Source organism: Phyllostomus discolor, chromosome 3 (genome assembly GCF_004126475.2).
Source record: "Phyllostomus discolor isolate MPI-MPIP mPhyDis1 chromosome 3, mPhyDis1.pri.v3, whole genome shotgun sequence".
In the NCBI taxonomy this organism is placed as follows: Eukaryota; Metazoa; Chordata; class Mammalia; order Chiroptera; family Phyllostomidae; genus Phyllostomus; species Phyllostomus discolor.
In genome coordinates, this window is record NC_040905.2 from 176677176 (window position 1) to 176699571 (window position 22396).

The following is a 22396-nucleotide window of genomic DNA, read 5'->3' on the forward strand; positions in this document are numbered from 1 at the left end:
GGAGATTTGTGTATTCCTAAGGATAAACTCTCAGGAAAAGCCTGACTTCTGATCCCTGCAGACCAACAAGGAGCCTACAAGTGGACCCAGGCCTTCCTTTCTTTAATCTGGCAAAACTCAAAGAACCCAGAAGCTTTCTTTACTCCAGGTGCCTCTATCTGCTTTCTTCAAGGCCAATAGTGCACAGGAAAGACTGCTTCCTCTTAAATTTGTTCTAGGCTGCCCCAACACTCAGCATACCCCAATCATACCTGAGGCCCAGGAACTCAACAAAAACAGAAGCCAGCTGTCAGAGACAAAGACTAGTCTAAACAGAAAGAATTCAAACACAATGAACAAAGCTGCTGGAAAAGACAAAAAATTGACTAGAAATACAAAAAACAATTCAAGTACAGCACAGGAATGATGTTTGAGAAAGAAAAAAGGTACACCCACTTAACAATCCAGACATCATTGAGACCAAAATTAGTGGCATGAAAGACAAAATGAAACAAATATCTCAAAATATAAAAGGGTATGAATTATAAGAAAATCATGATGATAAGAAAAAAGATAAGGAGAATTAAACTGTAAATAGTAGGAATTCAGAAAGTGAAAACACAATGTAAAAACAAAGAAATAATTTAACAGATAACAGGCCATTTTTTAAGGTGAAAAAAGATCATTGTGGAGTTCACTGAATTCCAGGACAGGCTATTGAGAAAAAAACATGTATTTGGAACAGCTTGGTACAATTCTGGACCTCTGAGGATACAGAGGAAATATTACAAGCACCTATACAAAGATATAAGTTGCCTGTATAAGAAAATACATCATTCTCTTACAGTTGTAATTAGTAGATAGAGGAATAATACTACTAAAAGTAATCATTTGATTCCCAAAATTATAAATACAACCAAGATACTCACCCACCTCAGAACAAAAGACCTATGCAGACTGAAAGTGAAGGGTTAGAAAAAAAAATATTCCAAGCAAACGGACAGGGGGAAAAAAAAGCCAGGGTAGCAATACTTATACCAGACAAAAAGAGACATGGAAGGACATTCATAATACTCAAGGGAAGAATCCATCAAGAAGACATAAACATTATAAACATATATGCACCCAAAATAGGAGCACCCAAATGCATAAGGAAAACCTTGGAAGACTTCAAGAAAGATATAGACAGCAACACACTAAGGGACACCTTAGCAACACTAAGGGATTTTAACATCCTACTGTCAAAAATGGATAGACCTTCCAAACAAAATATCAACAAGGATATTGTGGCATTGTACAATGCCCTAGATCAAATGTACTTAACTGATATATATATAGAACCTTTCATCCCAAAGAAGCAAAAAACACATTCTTTTCAAATGCACATGGAACATTGTCAAAGATAGACTACATAAGAGAACACAAAACCAACTTCAACATTCAAAAAAAGTGACATGATATCAAGCAATTTCTCATACCACAAGGACTTGAAACTAGAAACCAACCGACTAGAATGTAGAAATCAAGGAAAAAACTAAACACATTCAAATCATGGAGATTGAATAGCATGCTCTTAAACAATGATGGGTTAAGAATGAGATCAAGGAAGGAATCAAAAAGTTTCTGGAAACAAAAGAAAATGAACACATGACAGTCCAAAGCTTATAGAATACAGTGAGGGAAGTTCACAGCAATACAGGCCTACCTAAAAAACATAGAAATATTTCAAACAAACAGCCTAACACTACATCTACAAGAACTAGAGGAACAACAACAAAGATAGCCCAGACAAGTAGAAGGAAGGAAATAACCAAGATCAGAGCAGAATTAAATGATATAGAGACTAAAAGCACAATTCAAAGGATCAACAAATCCAGGAGGTGGTTTTTGAAACAATAAACAAAATCAACAAGACTTTGAGCAGACTCATCAAGAAAAGAAAGAGAGAGGACCAAAATAAACAATCAGAAATGAAAAAGGAGAGATTACAACTCATAGCACAGAAATATAAAGGACTGTAAGAAATTACTACAAACAACTATATGCCAAGAAATTTGAAGACCTGGGTGAAATGGACAAATTTCTAGAAAAATATAAACTCCCAAAACTGAATTAAGAAGAAGCAGAAAGCCTGAAAAGACCAATAATAGCTGGTGAAATCGAAGCAGTAATCAAAAAACTCCTGGCATATAAAAGCCCTGGACCAGATGGTTTCACAGGAGAATTCTACAAAGCATTTAAAGAAGAGCTAACCCCTATCCTTCACAGATTATACCAAAAATTCAAGAGTAGGGAAGTCTCCCAAACTTTTTATGAAGCCAGCATCATCCTAATCCCAAAACCAAATGAGGACACAACAAAAAGAAAACTTCAGGCCAACATCACTGATGAACATAGACACTAAAATCCTCAACAAAATATTGGCAAACCACATCCAGCTGTACATTAAAAAGATCATATACCATGATCAAGTGGGACTCACACATGGATGCAATGATGGTACAATATTCACAAATCAATAAACGTAATATATCACATAAGCAAAATGAAAAACAAAAATCACATGATCCTATCAATAGATGCAGAAAAAGCATTTGATAAGGTACAGCACCCATTTACAATAAAAAACACTCAGCAAAGTGGGAATAGAAGGAGCATACCTCAACAGAATAAAGGCCATATATAGGAGACCTACAGCCAACATCATGCTCAATGGGCAAAAACTAAAATCTTTCCCACTAAGATCAGGAACAAGACAAGGATGTTTCACTACTTCTATTCAATATAGTATTGGAAGTCCTAACCACAGCAATCAGACAAGAAGAAGAAATAAAAGGCATCCAAATTGGAAAGGAGGAAGTAAAGCTGTCATTGTTTGCAGATGACATGATAGTGTACATAGAAAATCCTATAGACTCTAAAAAAAATTACTTGACCTAATAAATGAATTTGGCAAAGCAGCAGGATACAAAGTCAGCAACCAAAAATCAAAGCCATTTTTGTACACCAACAATGAAATATCAGAAATGGAAATCAGGAAAAAAATTGCATTTGTTATAGCAACAAGAAATATAAAGTACCTAGGAATAAACCTAACCAAGGAGTTAAAAGACCTGTACTCAGAAAACTACACAACACTGAAGAAAGAAATTAAGCAAGACACATATAAACGAAGCATATACTGTGTTCATGGATTGGAAGAATTAACATCATCAAAATGTCCATACTACACAAAGCAATCTTTAGATTCAATGCAATCCCTATTAAAATACCAATGACATATTTCACAGATATAGAACAAACATTTTAAAACTTATACAGAACCATAAAAGATCCCAAATAGCCTCAGCAATTTTGAAAAAGAAGAACAAAGAAGGAGGGATCATAATACCTGATATCAAACTATATTACAAGGCCACTTTCATCAAAAAAGTCTGAGAACAGACACAAGACATCAGAAACAGACACATAGATCAATGGAAAACAGCAAAGAGCCTAGAAATAAACCCAAGTCTCTATGATCAATTAATACTTGACAAAGGGGAAAGAAGCATAAACTGGAGTAAAAATAGCCTCTTCAAACAAATGGCATTGGGAGATCTGGACAGCTACATGCAAAAAAATTAAACTCAAACACCAACTTACACCATACACAAAAATAAACTCAAGATGGATAAAAGACCTAAATATAAGTTGCAACACCATAAAAATCCTAGAGGAGAACATAGGCAGGAAAATCTCAGATATTCCATGCAGCAATATTTTCACTGATATGTCCCCTAGAGCAAGGGACACAATGGAAAGAACAAATGGGACTTCATCAAATTAAAAAGTTTCTACAAGTCTAAAGAAAATATCAGCAAAACAAAGAGGAAACCAACCATCTGGGAAAATATTTTTGTCAATGGTACCTTGGACAAGGGTTTGATCTCCAAAATATATAAAGAACTCACATGACTCCACACCAGAAAGACAAACAATTCAGTTAAAAAATGGGCAAAGGACCTGAACAAACACTTCTCCAAGCAGGGCATACAGAGGGCCCAGAGACATATGAAAGGATTCTCAGCATCCCTAGCCATCAGAGAAATGCCAATTAAAGCCACAGTGAGGTACCACTTCACACCAGTCGTCATAAACAAATCAACGAACAAGTGCTGCTGAGGTTGTGGAGAAAAGGGAACCCCTGTGGGGATTCCATAAGTGGGAATGCAGACTAGTACAGCCACTGTGGAAAACAGTGTGGAATTTCCTCAGAAAACTAAAAATGAAACTGAGTTTTGACACAGCAATTACACTGCTGGGATTATGCCCTAAGAATCCTGAAACAACAGTTCAAAAGAACCTCTGCACCCCAATGTTCATAGCAGCACAATTTACTGCTATGTAAACTGTTGGAAACAACCAACAGTTACAACCAACTGTTGGAAGCAACCTAAGTGACCATCAGTAAGTGAGTGGATCACAAAATTATGGTACATTTACATGATGGAATACTGTGGAGCAGAAAGAAAGAAGCTCCTACCCTTCACAACAGCATGGATGGATCTGGAGAGCATTATGCTAAATGAAATAAGCCAGGTGGTAAAAGAAAATACCATACGATCTCACCTACAAGTGGAACCTAATCAACAAAACAAACAAGCAAGCAAAATATAACCAGAGACATTGAAATAAAGAACAAACTGACAGTAACCACTGGGGAGAGAGGGAATGATGGGGGGAGGGGAGAGGGTTGTCAAGGAACATGTATAAAGGTCCCATGGACAAAGCCAAAGGGGAGTAGGTTCAAGGGTGGGAAATGGGGACGGGGCAGGGGGTGGGCAGTGGTAGGGGGAAATGGAGACACCTGTACTTGAACAACAATAAAAAAGAAAAAGAAAAATAGCGTCATTTATATGTAGAATCTAAAAAAAAATCAAACTTATATAAAATGGTTGTTGCCAGAGACTGAGGAGTAGGGGGAATAGGGGTAAGTTGGTAAAAGTGTACAAAATTTCAGTAGTAAGATGAATAAGGTCTGAAGATCAGTGTATCACTTTATGACTATAGTTGATAACGCTGTATCGTATAATTAAAGTTTGCTGAGAAAGTAAAACTTGAATGTTCTCACCAAAACCAAAACAAAACAAAAAAGAAATATGTGAGGTAATGGATATGTTAATGAACTTGATGGAGAAAATCCCTTCACAATATATATGCATATCATATCAGCACATCACACTCTTTAAATATATTATAATTTTATTTGTATAATGAAACTGCAAAATCCTGATGAAAGAAACAAAAAGACCTAAATAAATGTAAAGACATACTATATTCATGGATTGGAAGGCTCAACATAGGAGAGATGTCAATTTTCCCCAAATTGATCTAGAAATTTAACAAAATTCCAATCAAAATCTCAGCCAGTTTTTTTATAGATATTGATAAACTGATTATAAATTTTATACAAAAAGGCAAAGAGACTGGAAGAGACATTTTTGAAAAAAGAACAGTTAGAAGAATCACACTATCTAATTTTAAGATGTGCCATAATACTACCTTGATCAAAATGCTGTGCCCTAAAAAAGTAGACACATAGGTCAATGGACCAGAATAGTGAGTGAATCATTAGACCAAAACAAGTACTGCCAACTGATTTTTGATTGAGGGGCAAAGCCAATGTAATTGAGAAAGAATAGTGATTTAATTAAATAGTATTGGAACAATTGGACATCTATATGCAAAAAGGTAAACAAACTTAATTATAAAATTTAATTTCACTTTACACAAAATATGCTCAAAATGGATCATAGATCAATTGGATCAGAGATCCAAATGTAAAGCACAAAACTATAAAACTTTTAGGAAAAAAACATAGAAAATCTTTATGACCTGGAGTTAAGACCAAAAGCTCAGTCCATAAAAGTAAAAGTTAATAAATCATACTTCATCAAAAATAAAAATTTTTCTCTTGAAAGATGATGTTAGAACACTGAAAGGACAAGACATGGTTTGGAAGAAAATATTTGCAGATCACTTATCCAAAAACATCTTTTAAACCAAATATGCAGAGAACTTTCCAAACTCAAAACTGAAAAAACACCCAATTTAAAAATGGGCACTTGAAAAACCAGGTTACCACTTTGTAAAGTACATGATTATCTAACCACTATGCTGTATACCTGAAACTAATATAGAATAATATTGAGTATAAATTGTAGTTGAAAAAAATTTTAAGTGGACAAAGACCTGAATAGATACTTCACCAAAGAGGATATGCAGATAAGCCTAACATCACTCATCATTAAGGTAAATGTAAATTAAAACTAAGACAAGATGCCACTGCATACCTAGTAGAATGGTCAGAATTAAAAATACTGAGAATACCAAGTCCTAGCAATGATGCTTAACGGCTAGAGCTCATGTGCATTGCTAATGGAAATGTCATAGCCCCTCTGGAAAACACTTTCACAGTGTTTAAGTTTATAGTTAAACAGACACTTACCCTACAACCCTGCCACTGCACATTTAGGTATTTACCCAAGAGAAATTAAAACTTAAGTTTACGTAAAAACCTGTACACAAATGTTTATAGCAGCTCTATTCATAATTGGCAATAACTGGAAACAACCCAAAAGCCCTTCAACAGCTGAATGAATAAACAAGCAAACTATTGATTCACACAACAACATGGATGAATTTCAAAGGCATTATGCTAAGTCAAAGAAGCCAGTCTCAGAGAAGCCAGTCTCAAAGGTAAATACATAGATATAGACACATACATACATATATAAACATAATTTAAGGAGATTTTTGTAATTGGATAAAGTGATTATAAAATTTCCGTGGAATAAATAAATCCCAGAAAATAGTCAAAATAAAAGAATGGCAAGGGTAGAAAATCTTTTTCTACCTCATATCAGATAATTCTACTATGCCAACTATGATTAAGTCAATATGGTGTTGGCCTAGGAATAGACAAAGAATCATTGGTACAGAGCAAAGAATTCAAAAATGATGCCAACATATTTGAGAATTTAATGGGACAAATATACTATTTTAGTTCAACAACAAAGGAGATTGTTTTTTAAGCACTAGTTTTATTAAAAACTTAAGGGTAAAAAATAAAAACAATTACAATTCTACAAAAATAATATAGCTATATACAGGCTATACAACCTAGGTGGCTAAAACCCTTTTAAACAAGACTGGACATTAAGAAAGTATAAAAACAAGGAAAACAATTTGGCTCCATGTTTTTCAAATGTTTAGGGAAAAAAAGAGCAAAACATCCATTACACAATCAATGTTAAAAAAGCACATGCAGTGGAGGAAATAGAGCATTTGTGCCTTTAATATAGTTACTGTCTTCCAAATTTATGATATTGAGAAACCAATCAAAATATGGGTAGGATGGGAAACAGGCAATTCAGAGAAAAGCAAAACCAAGAAATATATTAAAGTAAACTAGCAGTCTGGAAAATTAAAATTAAAATAACAAGGAGATATTAGGCAAAAATGAAAAAGTCTGATCATGTATATTGCTGCCAGTGATATGGGGAGAAAGTACTTCACCACATGGCTGGTGAGACTATGAATAAAATATTAAAGACTTTAGGGAAAACAACCTAGCAATATCTATATTTAAGTTAAGAATCTTCATGTATTTCAACAGAGCCAAGTCACTCCTAAGGATCCACCCCATATATATGAAAAGTAGTATTATCTAAGTACCATTAACCATGGGAAGTAGGAGCAAGAGTGTGTGCTGCAACACTGTGCTATCAAGCCATGAGAAACAAAATGAATATCCATGCACAGGGGCGTAATTAGACAGCTTTAACACATCTGTAGCACAAAAATATTATGCAGCCATTAAAAAGAAATACCTGGTGACTTATAAAGCAAAATACAGAAAAGTGCATACAATGCAATCCTTTTAAAAGAAAGAGAAATATTAACCAAAAACTATTTATGTGTTATACTTATATATGGTTAAATGAGCACATATATGAGTATATATGTACCATGGATTTCCCTATAATCATATGAGCACAGAGAAACACACAGGAGGACACATACAAGGTTGTCAGCTTGGACTCTCTGGGGATGTGGGGAGTGATCTGAGTAAAGATGGGGTAGGAGGAGAATAAAGGAAGAAGGAAGCTAAGCCAAAAAAAATGAAAAATAAAATAAAGGAATAAAAGGCTGCAAAAAAAAAACACAACAAACTTTGGTATATATGATAATATCACCTTCATGTATTTCTGTAAATTTTATATATATAAATAAATAATTTATATTTATATATATATAAATAAAAATTTAATTTAAAAAAGAATAAAGAAGAAGGGGACCAGATGCTTTTAACAGAGGATACGACCACCTTATCACATTTAGAAGGATATTCCAAAAGGTCCATCCTAAGTTTGTTGCTTGATGTTGGATTCCATCTACCCAAACACACAGGTTCCCATGCAGTTCTTTTCCCCCTCGTAACATCCTCTGACCTTATAGCACAATGAATTTGGTAGAATCTATTCAACAAGAAATCAGAGTTCCATCTAGGAAACCCAGGGCCAGCCACCTCTGCCAGTTGTAACAGCAACTGTGGTCACACCTCCCTGCCACCAAGAAAACCAGAAGTGAGAGCAGGGACAGACATTGAGTACAACTCCAGGGAAAAACATTCACTTGATATTTTATGTGAGTACTGCATCCTAGAATTGTACAATATAGTGGTCCTGACCAGGAATGTTCCTAATTTCATAGAATTAGGAAAAAAACAGAATTAGAAAATTCCTGTGACCATAAGCAGGGATTCCTGCACAGATGAAGGTGGAGGGCATTGAGGCATGAGTATTAGAATTGGGACAAAGGTCTAGGGCAGCAGAGTGAGTGAGATGGAGCAGGTATAAGGGAGAGAGGAGGTTAGATAAGCATGTAAGAATCACAACACAAGTTTTCTAAATCAAGAACTATTTCTATGCAGCACCTGATAAGAACAAGAAATTTAAATATCATCATGTAGCAGTAGTATAGGCTTGTCTTCACTCATCATTCAATTCTCATAGTCAAGATCTTAACCTTTAATCAGAAAGGTAAATACTGAGGATGTGAGAACAAGCAAAAACTTGCAGAAGTTAGCTGTCATTTTTAGTCTCTCTCGTGACCTGAGTTAAAGTTTTAATAGTCAACTTTTGAAGTCACCTGTATGAGGGACTTATTGGATGCTTTAGGCATCCAATCAGGTCCAAATATTTTCCTCTTACAAATAGAACTATAGACTTAATTATAGCTTACCACAAGCCACCCAGTTACCTAGTGCTTATTCAACGGTTCTGTAAGAAGCAGGAGGCAATGTCTGTGGTCTGATATCTACCTTCAGCTGCAAAGCCTAAAAGCCTCAAAATACAGTGGGGACCAGGACATCACCAGAACTTTTTTTTAGTTTTAAAAGCACATACATTCCATCTTTCTACTCTACACCTCTCCTTTCTCTTCCTTCTCTAATATGGACTCTTTCACATGGACACACTGTCATATAATGAAACCCTTACTTAAGGGACTTTCAAGTGTATTCATGCTCGACATAGTTTCCACAGTGAATCCTCTCCTGGAATGTAATTGCTAAGCTCTATCTAAGCCCACAGCTGGCACACATGACAAGCTTAGACTCTCACCAATGCAGAACATCCAGTGGCCTAAGCAGGCAGTCATGTCACCTTCACTGAAATTGAGACCATGAGGCAGAGCTCCTCTCATATCAAGGGTTTTAGAGGCAGGATCATGATTCTATGTTGACAGTAAGACTTGCATATCAACCAAGAGTCTGACCTAAAAGAAGAAGGACTCAAGTATGGGCCAAGGGTTATTTACAGCCTTCTAGCACTCTTAAGGCAGCCTGGCAAAGACCTCTAGGAGAGTAAGAGACATTTTCACTTGTTTCTGATTCTGTCCAACCAGCAGATGAGTCACATAGCTACAGCCAAGATTACCTGATCATATTTCCCCCTTGACATAAGTTAATCAGGACAGTGACAGCAGAAGGAGCCAAGAGAGAGAATGACTCAAATATCCAATTGCCAAAGGGAGCCTGGTAAGGGGCATAACGAGTGAGTAGAGTCAGTGACCGAGTCAACCCCTCCAGAGTTGGCAGAGAAAAGCAAGTGGTTTGTAGTTACAACTTCCTTTTTTTTTTAAGTTAGTTAGAATTGTCTGGATCAACATTTAAAAGGAAAAATTTGGCTAACTTCCATCTAAAAAGAAACTCTATCAGCACAACCAATTGATTTGGCTGTCAAAATGGAAATATCTTGGCCAGTATCTTGGTTGAAAGTTTATTATTATGGATTCAGAAGAGTCAGAAATGAGCAAAGCTCTCAAATGTTAGCCTAGTATACACTGTCAAAGGTCATCAGCTCTAATTCCTCCTAGAGACCTCCTCCACTCCAAGCCCTAAATATTCCTTGCTAATCAATTGCTATAAAGACTTCTTGGAAAACTTTATTTTGGAAATTGTCATTTCTCTTTCTTAAACTGATATTACTGGGACTTTAAAATTTCAAAGCTAGCACTAGCAATTAACCCCCACCAAGAAAACAATTAAAATTAAAAAAACGGCCTGCTCTCCAGAGATACATAAGCTACACATTTCTAGCAACTGCAATACTCTCTTATTTGGGAAATTATCAAGTGTTGCTTCATAAATGTATTTGTGAACCACAAGGGTTTTTCAGTTGGTCAGGACATTTTCCTATTTAAACATTGATTTAGAAACCTTGCCAAGTAAACCAGGAAATCAAGAGAGCAAAATTATGCAGCACATAAAGAAAGCAGCTGCATTTCTCCAACCCTAGTAATTTAAACAGTCGTTTCTTTAAACAAAAATGAAGAGGAGGAAAAAAGAAAAGCAAATCTGGCATCACTAATCTCATTTCATTACACTGGTAACATAAAATATCAGTCATCAAACATATTTGATGGAAAACATTTGCCCATTGTGTTGGTGTTCTTAAAAAGTGAAACCTACAATATAGTACAGAAATTTAATATCGAATTACATTTGAAGGATCATTTCAGTAATTAAGTGAGAAAATGATTTCTAGCAGATGCCTTTCAGTTTAAAAGCATACCCCAGGCAAAATTCCCCAGCACTGAGAAAGATCAAGAGCGTCAAAAGATTTAGGAATGTCACACACATGCACGCACACACACACAGGTCAGGACACAGAATGTGCACCTTGAACAATAAAATACAATGTATAAGATGCACATCACAAGATGCAGATAAAGCAAGCAGGTTGTCTTCATTTCCTTAGCATACAATAAAGAGAGAAAGACAGAGACAGAGACATAGAGATTCTTGCCTAAAAATGTACTGTATGACTTTTATGATGCTTTGTGGGTAAGTACTGGCCCCATGTTTAAAATTTCAAATTGCACAGATAAAATCTTTGTGGATATTTACTTAATCTCCTGTTTAAGCCCAAGTGGGCACTACTAAAGCTCTCCTGGGAAGAAAGTGTGCTGGAAATCATCATCTTCCTCTCCAACTCATATGATCCCTTCATCTAAATTTTTGCAAATGACAGAGACATATACACAAACCACTTTGGTTCTTCAATAAACTTTTGAACACCAGTGATCAGGAGCAAGGAGAATTTCTGAAATTACTTCTATATAAGTAGCTACCACAATCTGATGAGGCTACATAGATAAGATACACTCATGTCTTGAAAAGGAAGCAGAAGATAAATATAATAGTGATGACCCTATAATTTAACTTAAATGATCTTTTAAAATGTTACAAAAAATAGAATTTTCTGGATTCTTTGTTTATCTTTTTTGGGCCCAGGGATGTGCTATGATTGTTAGCTTTCACTGTAGGGACGCTTAAAGAAAGGCAAAAAGACCACCATGTTAGATATGCTGAATGATCACAGTATTAGTTTGCTAGGACTGCCATAACAAAATATGACAAATTGAATTGCTTAAGCAACAGAAATCTGTTTAAACTTCCTCACAGTCTAGAAGCTAAAAATCCAAAATCAAGGTGCCAACAGGATTAGCTTCTCCTGAGGTGCTCCATTGGTTCATAGACAGTCATCATCTTCTTGTGTCTTCACGTGATCATCCCTCTGTGTGTGCCTGTGGCCTAATTTCCTCTTCTCACAAAGACACCGGTCATATTGGATTAGGATCTACCCATATGACCTCATTAGTTACTTTCATAAAGGCCCTAATCACCAAATACAGTCACATTCCAATGTACTGGGGGTTCGGACTTTAACATATGAATTTAAGGGGACACAATTTCTCCCATACAGTCCTCTTACTAAAAACAACTCAAAAATGCAGAGGAAAATATTTTGTAAAAATTTTTAATCTATTAATGATGGGTCAGCCATTTGTCTTCTCTCTCTGAGATCCAGTTTCCTCATCTTTAAGACAAGTGTAGTCTTTTCAACCTTAAAGCATTGTTTTGAGATTAAATTAAATAAGACCAATGGGTAGAATTTTCAGCATTATCTCTCCTTCACAGTAGATGCTAGCATTATTATAAAAACTAGTTCATTCAAAAGCAATGTATCTCAGAACCAGTCATAGAATCTTTCCTTGACTAGTCTGCATTCAGTCCTCCCCCTGTCCCTGATCAACTTTTTCTCTCTTGCTTACCTCCAAACCCATATGTGATTACACCAGGCCTGAGAGAAACAAAAAGTATACACATAGACAGGGTTGCAAAATCATATTAACAGCCAAACACCAACATGACATCCTACAACTGGCATCAGCTGAGCACCACAGCCTCCAAGAATGCAGCTCCTGCCCAGTGAATCCCAGCTCAATTCAGTTATGGTGCCTGCTCTTTGGTTAATGTGAAAGAGTTTCCTTTATTGTTCTCACTAAGTCCCTATGTCACTTGAGAAAATGATAATAGCAAATTTCTGTTCCTCCCAACCAAGGAGTCTTGACTACTACAACGGATTCCTATAACTTGAGCCACTACATTCTTTCTCTCTCTGGAATAGCAGATAACCTTGCACAGACAGGCAAAAAGGTTACATCCACTCGAGCTGGTTTGAGGAACACATTTGACTCTTATTTCACTGAATCAACACTATTGCTGTTCTGAAGACTAGTCTGTAACATTCCTGTGACTGAAAGTGGAGCCACTCCATGGCTCATTTCTCTCTGGGACTCATCAATTCCTTTGGAATCATATGCATCTCAATCAGAACAGCAGCCTCTTGGCAGCAAAATTCAGTCCATGTTCCAAAACAATTCCAGTGTGTTCATAGGTCAAAACTCCAGAGGCATCTCTTTAAATAAAAATTAGAAATTAAACTATTGACCTAAATACAGGAAAAATATACAAAGGCAGACATCTCTAAGAAACTGAGGAATGAATTTAAAATAAAATCTCCAAATACAATTGAAAAAGCATTTTTATGGCTCCAGCCCTACTCAACTGTTTGCTAATGTTTTCATGCAAGCAAATGTATTTAAAACTCCCACCCAGTCTTCTGACAAAGTCAGAAGCCAGGCCCAAAGACAGCCATGGGACTCATGCGGGTCTGTGTGTCCAAGAAATGTGTGGCTACTGCTGACAGGTTAGGCTTTTATCTACTTTAGACAAAATAGACTTTATGGTAAGAAGTATTACCAGAAATTTAAAAATAATAAAGATAAAAGGATTAATTAAACAGTGAAATACAGAAACTCTAAACCTGTGTGCTTCTAATAACATAATTTCAAAATATATAAACATTGACATAAAGGAAAAGAAATTTAAAAATCAAATATTTTAACTACAAAAATTAAAATATATATTTCCCCCACAGGCCAATTTACCCAAAAGAATAAAGAAAACTGACACATGGTTGCGGAGGACAGGAAGCTTTGACTGTTTATCTGACTCTTAGCTGGAAAAGGAGAGAGATTCTCAGATGGACACAGGAGCAGTTCTTTAGAAAGCAAGTACAGAGGCCCTACACATTTGAAGGAGGAGATATTTGTTTGAGGGTTTTTTAGCCCCTCAATGTTGTCCGAAGTATAAGGTGTGATCCAGGAGCTAAGCTATTAGGCCTTTACCTAGTGATAGCACCATCTCAAGCTCAAAGGATTTAACATTTTAGCAAGTGCCCTTGTTTTTAAACATTTTCAGATGTAAACTTATACCAGGTTGAATTATATGAAATGACTATTTCTGTAGGTCAGCACTGGTTGACTATTAGTGATTTTATATATGCAACCAAATATATTTATATATGTGTATGCTTTGTCACAAAAAAAGAAAAGTCTTCCTTTATAGGTTTCACACATTAGAATATGCTTAAATAATGTTTCCACAGAACTTTTGAAGAAAACAAAGCATGTGGGCAGAAAAGGATGTCTAGTGAACATAATTTTTCCTCAAATTTCTTCCTAGTAGATAGATATAGATCTAAAATTATAAAAAGTTACTATATCATATTATAAACACTAGTTTTGCAAGTGACGCCCAACAGAACACTCTACAGATGTCCACCCCACAAAATGTTCATCCCCTAAAAAGATATTGTCTCAAATAAGTCAATAGTCTTTACAGGTGAGCTGAGACTTTAAAGTGAATTACATCAGAATGAACTGGGTTTCTCTCATTTTTCTTGGCTCTTAACAAACTCTTCATGACCACTCTGTGATCTGTTCTCTGCCGTGGTATACTTATTGTCCCCCTTCTCTCAATTGCCCTCCCCAGCTGCAAATATACAGCAGCTATAGGATTTATAACCTCACACTGCTGTCCAATCTCAGACTTCAGCATCTTGATTGAACCATTAGTCTCCAATTCATTGATCCATTTCAGCTGTAGTATCCCTTTCACATGAGGTTTTATTTTTTTTTTAGTTGATTTACAGGCAGGCCTTAAACTGGCAAGCCTCCATCAATCAGCAAATAGAAATTTGTTTTCATTATTTATCTCATCATCTTTTTCTCCTTCAAAATGCTGAGAAGAAAGAAAGTAAATCAGAGTACTTAAAGCATAATGATTAAACTTTTTTCATCTACAGATGTGTTTATTATGCTAAAACACTTCATTAAATCATTGAACCTTATATTAAAAGGTTTTAAGATATGTTAAAAATCAAAATATTTTAGAATTATTCTTATAACTGCTGATGATATAAAATGGTATATAAAAAGGTACACTGGAAATTTTTGACAAATCGGCAAAAAGTACATTCTACACATTACTGTCTTGCCAAAATTCTCACACTTGCTTCTAAGGTCAAACTTGAACTACCAAGGGAGACTTGCTAAGACATAAAACTACAATTATAATTTATCCATATGATAACCAGGATTGATCTGAAAGTTAAAGGTGACTCACTCAGGAAATATAGATTTGCTGATGAGGTTTTAGAGAGATTCACTAATAAAAAGAAGGAAGTCACTAAAGCATCTACATTCATCAGGGACTTGAGAACTATTATAATACAGCCTAGAACCATCTAGTTTTGCAAGAATATTTCCTTCTACAATAACAGGAAGAATTTTTTTCCTTTGACAAATTCACTCATGCTGAGGAACAGTTTGAATTAATAGAGAATGTATTCCTCCTCCAGATCATGAATAAATATAAAAAGTAAGGAACAAATTGTTCATGTAAAATTTCTTATTGACATAAATTTTCAAATTTATGTTAACATTTTAGCTAACATAATTAAGCACTTAAAATACATGTTTCTATTTTAAAATGATTTTATTTTTTATTAAAGACTTTTTAAATAATTTAAATATTAATTATTTTACTTTCATTTCTGCTCATGAAGAATTAACCTACAGGAATTGCTGTCCCACTGCAAACATTTGGAAACACACATAAAATATGTGAAATAACTGTTTTCAGACATTAACAGTAGGCAGCACAGGAAATTGATTTTTGAGTGAAGGGAAACAAATTAAACAAGCTCCATGATTACCCCCAGTTCACCGCCTAAAGGCATTCTCCAGGTTGCAGGGCAGTGATGGGAAACTCAGAGCCCATCAAGCCATCCTGAGTTAAGGAAACAGAGATCAGAGTTCAGGGAAGTTGAAGCAGCTAAAATTTTCAAGAGTACTGGAAAGGAAGAAACAGCCCAGAGAAAGAGCTCTGGAGACCTGAACAGAGTCCTCTTCTACTCTTCTGACTGACTACTGGTCCATGTAGGTCTTGAGTAAAAAAACTTCATGAGGCCTCAGAAAAAAACATTGGAAATTAGTAAGCTGAACAATTCCCAGGGTTAAAACAAGGTGGAGAATAGTTGGCATCTCACCATCCAGAGTGAAGAGACTTCATAATATGTGAAGCCTAAGGTAGAATCCTCGAAAGAGTCTTTCCTTACTACTTGGGCTAAATTAGACCTTAAATAAAGGCTATACATTATAGCCTTAAGGAACTATCATTATAAAGCTTAAAAGTAATCCTCAAAGAGATAGAAATTGACCCCAAGTTATATGTCAGGAAAAGGTCCAAAACTCTTTAAAGGAATCCAACAAAATCAAGCACTCAAAAAATAAAAGTCACAATGGTTGTCACCTAATGAAAATTACTGGACTTACCAAAAAGCAGAAAAATACAATCTTTATCCAGTAAAAAAACAACCAATAGAAATAGACCCATAGATAATAGAAATGATAGAATTAGCAAAGTCCTTAAAAATCTTATAAATGCATCCAAGGATATTAAGATATGAAAAAAATCAATGTCTTAAAATATCAGTTATTTGGAGTCTTGATTCAATTGGGGTTCTTATACACTATACCAAAATTGTTCATGATAGCCTTGCAAATTAGTTACCATTATTCAATCCAGTCACATTCTCCTATAAAAGTATTTCTTTGGTTCTTCATTACCTTCAAAAGAAAACCCAAATTGTAGGGCATTGTCTTCCAAAAATTGCTCCAGACCATAGTCATTAAACTTTTCTGTGAAGGACCAGATCGTAAACATTTTTTGTTTTTTCAAGGCATATGGTATGTTTTTTGACCATTCAACCCTGCTCTAGTATAATGAAAGTAACCATAAACAGTATGCAAATTAGTGGGTGTGGCTAGATTTGGCCATCAGGCCATCACTTCCTGAAACTTACTCTACAGCTGTCTAGTACAAAAGCCACTACCCAATGTTTTCTTCTAGAAGTTTTATGGTTTCAGGTCTTCCATTCAAGTCTTTAATCCTTTTTGAATTTATTTTTGTATATGGTATCAGATAATGCCCTAGTTTCTTTTTTTGCATGTAGCTCTCCAGTTTTCTCAACATCATTTATTGAAAAGACTGTCTTTTGCCTATTACATATTCTTGCTTCCTTTGTCATAGATTAATTGACTGTATATGTGTAAGTTTATTTCTGGGCCCTCCATTATATTCCATTGACTTATGTGTCTGTTTTTGTGGCAGTACTATGCTGTTTTGATTACTATAACTTTGCAACATAGTTAGAAATCAGGGAGGGTTATGCTTCTGGCTTGGTTCTTTCTCAATATTGCTCTGACTATTTTGGTTCTTTTGTGGTTCCATACAAATTTTAGGATTTTTTTCTTGTGCTTCTTTGAAAAATGTCATTGATATTTTGATGGGGATTATATTAATATAAGCAGTAAGCTTCTTGACACCTGTCTTAGCAATATTTTCTTGGGCCAGTCTCCTCAAGCAAGGACAACAAAAGCAAAATTAAATAAATAAGATTACAGCAAACTAAAAAGCTTTAGCACAGTAAAGGGAAAAAATCAATAAAATGTAAATACAACCTCTAAATGAAAGAATATATTTGCAAATCATACATCTGATAGGGAATTAATATCCAAAATTTATAAAGAATTTCTATAATTTAATATATTTTTTAAAAAATAGGCAGAGGCCCTGGTCTGGTAGTTCAATTGGTTGGAGCATCATCCTGTGCACCAAAAGGTTGTAGGTTTGATTCCCAGCTGAGACACATGCCTAGGTTGAGGGCTCCATCCCCAGTCAGGGCATGTAGGGGAGGCAGCCAGTCAATGATTCTCTCTCACATTGATGTTTCTATCTGTGTTTGTTTCTGTCTCTTTCTGTCTCTGCCTCTCTCTCTCTGTCTCTCTCTCTCTCTCCCCGCCCCCTTCCTCTTTCACTAAAATCAATAAGCATATCCTCAGGTCGGGATTATGGAAAAAATGGGCAGAGGACTTAAATAGACATTTTTCCAAAGAAGACATACAGATGGTCAACAGCACATGAAAAGATGCCCGACATCACCAGTCAACAGAACAATGCAAATCAGAACCATGGAGAGATATTACTTCACACCTGTAAAAATGGCTATTATCAAAAAGACAAAAAAATAGCAAGTACTAGTGAGCATGTAGAGAAAAGGAAACACTTGTGCACTGTTGTTGGGAATGCAAATTGGTACAGCCACTATGGAAAACAGTATGGAGGTTCCTCAAAAAATTAAAAATAAGCCCTGGCTGCCATGGCTCAATGGATTGAGCGCAGGCTGCGAACCAAAGTGTCGCAGGTTTGATTCCCAGTCAGGGTACATGCCTGGGTTGCAGGCCATGACCCCCAGCAACCGCACATTGATGTTTCTCTATCTCTCTCCCTTCCCTCTCTAAAAAAGTAAAATAAAATAAAATAAATAAATTATAAAAAATTAAAAATAGAACTACCATATGATCTAGCAATTCCACTTTTGGGTATGTACCCAAAGAAAACAAAAATACTATTTCAAACAGATGTATGCACCCCTATGTTCACTGAAGCACTACTTATAATAGCCAAGATATGGAAGCAACCTGTGTTCATTGATAGATACATAGATAAAGATGTAAAATATATATAGGTATATATGTACATATAAATATATATAAATATACATATAAATGTATATATACATTCACTCAATGGACCATTAGTCATAAAAAGAATGAATTCTTGCCATTTCCAACAACATGAATTGACTTGAAGGTACTATGCCAAGTGAAATAAGTCAGACAAACAAAGGCTAATACCATATGATTTCACTTATATGTGAATCTAAAAAGCAAAACAATGAACAAACAAAACAGAAACATATTCATAAATACAAGAACAAACTGGTGGTTACCAGAGGGGGAGGGGTTAGGGACTGGCAAAACAGGTGAAGAGGATTAAGAACAACAAACTTCCAGTTATAAAATAAAAACATCATGGGGATATAATATTCTGGTGACAGATGTTAACTAGACTTATTGTGGTAACCATTTTGTAATGTATATAAATATCAAATCACTATGATGTATACCTGAAATTAATTGGATATTGTATGTCAAATATACTTCAATTTTAAAAAGCCACTAGCCACACTGGTTATTTCAATTGAAATTCAAATTACTTAAAATTAAAATTAAGTAAAATTAAAACTTCAGTTCCTCAACTGAATGTGTGGCAGGAGTGAACCGTACAGACACAGAACATTTCCACCACCAGAGTTCTACTGGACAGAGCTGCTCTAGAGATGGCATGCATAAGCACAGCACCAACTCATTACACCAAGAAATGCAGGTTTCTTTATGCACTTAGAAATTTCTTTACCTATCTGAACGTGTTGAACCAGACTCTCTTTCTGAAGGTGAAACCCAGATTTCTGCAAAGTGAGTCATATGTGTACTAAATATGGACAACTTCTCTGTTAAAGAGTGAGCTTCTTAACACAGTTTCATCGTAAGTTTAAGTTTTAATTCTACTTTATGCCTTTGATTATTCCTCTTGTACTTCTGCCTATTATTCCTACCCAACTGCCATGTCACACATTACAACTGTAACATAAAAATTAGCACCTCTGACAACAAGACAAACAAAAGAATTACTATCCTGAAGAAATCTGATCCGTGACGTCTTTTACATGTAAAATGCTCTCATTTTCTATGTTAAATTACTAAAAAGAAAAAAAACCTTTCTGAGCATGTATGGTAGATACTATGCTTTCTCCATTCAAGCTCTCTCCCCACTTAGGTGTGTCATTTAGTAATTAAAAGATATCCTCGCCTCATGCAAATTTGAATACACAGCATGTTCAAAGTGTGAGATCTGCAGCCAGACTACTAGGATTCAAATCCCAGGTCTACCAATTGTTACCCTGTGTGAACCTGAGTAAGACACTCAACCTCTCTGTGCCTCAGTTTCTTCACCTATCAATGGTGAGTATCATTTTAGTTCCTACATTGGATTCCTACATTGGATGAGTTAATATATGTAAAAACCTTAAAATAACACCTGCATATAATAAATGCTATCATGTATTAACTATTATTATTTTTGTTGTATCAACATTAAGGCAAAATTTTATAGCTTCAATTACCAAATGATCTCATTATAAATTGGACATATTGGACTCATTATAAACTGAACTCATTCTTGTAGAGCAGGAATAACACTGTTGTGAGAGTCCCCCACACAGCAAGTCTCTGTCAACACAAACGTAAGCAAATGTTAAAGTCTAAAGTATTATTGAAAATAGGCATCTCTTTTATGGACCATAGAAGCCACTCTCCTACTTTTATCATGCTATTATTCTTTATTTTTCACACATTTGGAAATACTGTAATGGAATTTTATTCAGTCTGAATTCATGTGCTTGCATTTATGTGTATACATCATTTATGAACAGAAACAAAAAATAGGAAAAGTACAATATCTTGCAAAGAAACTGTAGAATGCTTATCCTTTCTTTGTATATCAGTTTTCTATTGCCACAATAAAACTGCATAACAAACAACAAGAAAACCTCAGGAGTATACAGAAACAAATATTTATTTTTTGCTCATGACTCTTCTAAATGACTGAGTATTCTGCTCATCTGAGCTGGGCTTGGCAGTCTGCAGCTATGGTCAGGGGTCAGCTTTGGGTTGGTGAGGCAAATTTACTGAACTTGGCTGGGCTTTCTCACATGTCTAGGCCTTCAGCTGGGATGCCTGGGCTGACTCAACTCTATTCCATGTGTCTCGAGATCCACCAGACTACCCCGGGCATTTTCTGATAGTGAAAGGCAAGAGAGAACAAGTGCAATCATGCAAATTTCTGTATGTTCTGTGTGTAGCATTCCACTGAACAAAGCAATTCATTTAGCAAAACACAAATTCTGAGTAGGAGCAACCAAAGAAATATGGGACAAACAGCATAATACAGGAAAACCATTAACTGGGGCTATTGATGCAATTAGCCTGTCACACTCTGTTTTATCAACTTTATACTTCCTTTTATTGGATTAAACTCACTATTTTTGCCTCATAATCACTAGGGTTTTAGTTTGATAAATATTTCTTTTTTGAAATGCAGTATACTTGTGTCATGGAGTCACAGGTACCTATTTTAAAATAATTTAAATTCTAGTGTAACTGAAAGATTTCTATTTTTCTACATTCTCATTCGGTCCTACATAAAATGGATTAGCCTCTGATCAAATACACCATTTTCCAAATCTTAATTTGTCTTGTCCTTAGAAAACTCGAATCATTGATAATCCAAAATAATCAAAGATTATATGATTTTCAGGAATTTTCCAAGTATTACAATTAAAAGTTAATTTCGCATTGTCCTAAAATCTAATAGTATTTTCTAATAAAGTAGTGAGCCTGTCTGCCATCTTTATCTTAAAAACTTCACCATAACTTCTTATTAGTTAATTCCTTGCAATGAAGACAGAATTATTTTATTTTTATTATGCTGTCAGATTACATATAAAACTTTTGAGGTATGCTTTTGAGAAAGATAGAAAAACTTTTCAAAAAAGACATTTTATTTATATTTTTCTAAAAAAGGAATTAAATAAACAGCCAATCAGAACAGCAAGAAGAAAAGAGAATTTAAAAAATGAGGATAGTGTAAGAAGCCTCTGGGACAACTACAAGTGTACCAACCCTGCATCATGGGGGTGCTGCAAGGATAGGGGAGAGAGCAAGATATTGGAAACCTATTTGAAAAAAAAATGAGAGAAAACTTCCCTAATTTGGTGAAGGAAATAGACATACAAGTCCAGGAAGCACAGAGAGTCCAAAACAAGATGAACCCAAAGAGGCCCACAGCAAAACACATCATAAATAAAACTCCAAAGGCTAAAAGCAAAGAGAGAATCTTAAAGGCAGCAAGGAAAAAGCAGTTAGTTACCTACAACAAAGCTCCCATAAGACTGCCAGGTGATTTCTCAAAAGGAACTTTGCAGGCCAAAATGTAGAGGCAAGAAATATTCAAAGTGATGAGAAGCAAAGACCTACAATGAAGATTTCTCTACCCAACAAAGCTATGATTTAGAATCAAACAACAGATGAAGTGTTTCCCAGATAAGAAAAAGCTAAAGGAGTTCACCACCAACAAACCAGTATTATGTGAAATATTAAAGGGCCCTCTTTAAGAAGATAAAAATATAAACAAAAAATGGCAATACATGCATATCTA